Source organism: Penaeus chinensis, chromosome 1 (genome assembly GCF_019202785.1).
Source record: "Penaeus chinensis breed Huanghai No. 1 chromosome 1, ASM1920278v2, whole genome shotgun sequence".
Lineage (NCBI taxonomy): Eukaryota > Metazoa > Arthropoda > Malacostraca > Decapoda > Penaeidae > Penaeus > Penaeus chinensis.
In genome coordinates this window covers 31,891,408-31,893,585 of record NC_061819.1, presented here as the reverse complement: position 1 = coordinate 31,893,585, position 2,178 = coordinate 31,891,408, and positions in this window count along the sequence as shown.

Here is a 2,178-nt window from a genome sequence, read left to right as displayed (position 1 = left end):
ATAATAATAATAATAATAATACAATTAACAATAATGATAACGATAATAATTATATCAATAATAATGATAAAAATGCAATGATAATAACAATAACAACAAAGATAATAATAATAATATATATATATATATAAATATACTGGGTCGTGTGGTATGGTTGGTTTAACACTGGACCTCCAAAGTGACCTAGGTTTGAGGCCCGGTTGTTATTTCTCGATATCAATGCGGCATTGTATTATTCCATCTTACATACATATCTGACATATACATCTGACTTCGGTTTCGAATTTCTAAATCAATTTCCACCGTATGCCCACGGGTGAGTAAAACCTCGCTTTCATTACTCATGTATGAGTAGATAGGTAATGTCTATGGAGCTAGTTAGATCCTAGCTGCACGCTCCTTTCAGTGGGTTGGTTTAGTACTGGCTCTCCGGTCTCATAACTGGAGTGACCCAGGCTCGAGGCTCAGGCAGGGAGGGTTCTAATAATAATGACAATAATAATACAAAATTATATACTAATAAATAATTATGATGATAATAATAGTAATAATAATAATAATAACGATTATAACAAGAACAAAAATAGTAGCAACAATGAAAAGAACAATAGTAATAGTAATGAGAATGATGGAAATAATTTAAAAAAAATTATAATACCAACAACAATATTAATGAAAACAATGATAAGGATTATGATTAGGATAATAATGATAAAAAATAATGATAATTATAATGATAGCAACAATAATAACAGTTAGTATTAATAATGGTGACAAAGATAATAGTAACAATAACAATAATAGCAATAAAATAATAATAACAGCATTAATAATAATAACAATGAGAATAATAATAATAATAATGATAATAATAATGGCAATGGTAATGACTATGATAACAACAACAACTACAATACTAACAATGGTTGTTATTATAATTATCAACATAATCAATATGATAATGATAATAATAGGATTATAATAACAATAATGATAATATTAACAGTGATAACAATAACACTGATTACAATAATAATGATAATGATAATGATAATGTTAATAGTAATAACAATACTAATGATAATAATATCAATAATAATGATAATAACAATAATAATAATAATAATAATAATAACAATATCAATAATAACAATAATAATATAATGATAATAGTAACACTATTAATAATAATATTAACAATAATGATAACAATAAAAATATGATAGTGATGACGATAATGATAATGATAATGATAATGCTAATGATAATAATGATAATAATAATGATAATAATAATGATAATGATAATAATAATAATGATAATAACAATAGTAATGAAACAATGAAAATATAATAATAATAATAATAATAATAATAATAATAATAAATATAATAATAATAGTAAGTGTTATTAGTATTAGTATTAGTATTATTGTGATAATAATAATACTGATAATGATGAAGATGATGATGATGATGATAATAATGATAATAATAATACAAATAATAATAACAACAATAATAATAATAATAATAATAATAATAATTAAAATAGAAATAGTTATCATAATCATAATAATAATAACAATAACAATTAGGATAAAAAAGATGGTAATGATGATAATGATGATAATAATAAGAATGGCGTTAAAGATAAACATGATGATAAAAGTGATAATAATGACAATAATGATGACATGAAAAAATATACTACTACTATACTATACTACTGCTATTAATGATAATAGTAACAATAAAGATAATCATAATGATTATAATAGTGATATTAGTAAAATGATAGTTATCATAATGATAATGAAAGTGACAGTTATAATAATAATGTTAAGAAACAAAAAAAAACAAAAAAACTAATGTTATTATTATTATCAATGATAATAATAATAATAATAATAATGATAATGATAATAAACCATGATAATAGTAAATGACAGTAATGATAATGATACTACTACTACTAATATTACTAGTGATGATAATGATAAAGATAACAAAAGTAATGATAATTACGGTTTCGATAATAAGCATGATAACAACAACAGCAATAAAATCAATAATAAATAATATTAGTAATAATGATAATATTAACAATGATGATGCTAATGATAAAAATAATAATGATAATAATGAAATTAATAATGCTAATAGTAAGAGTAATAAT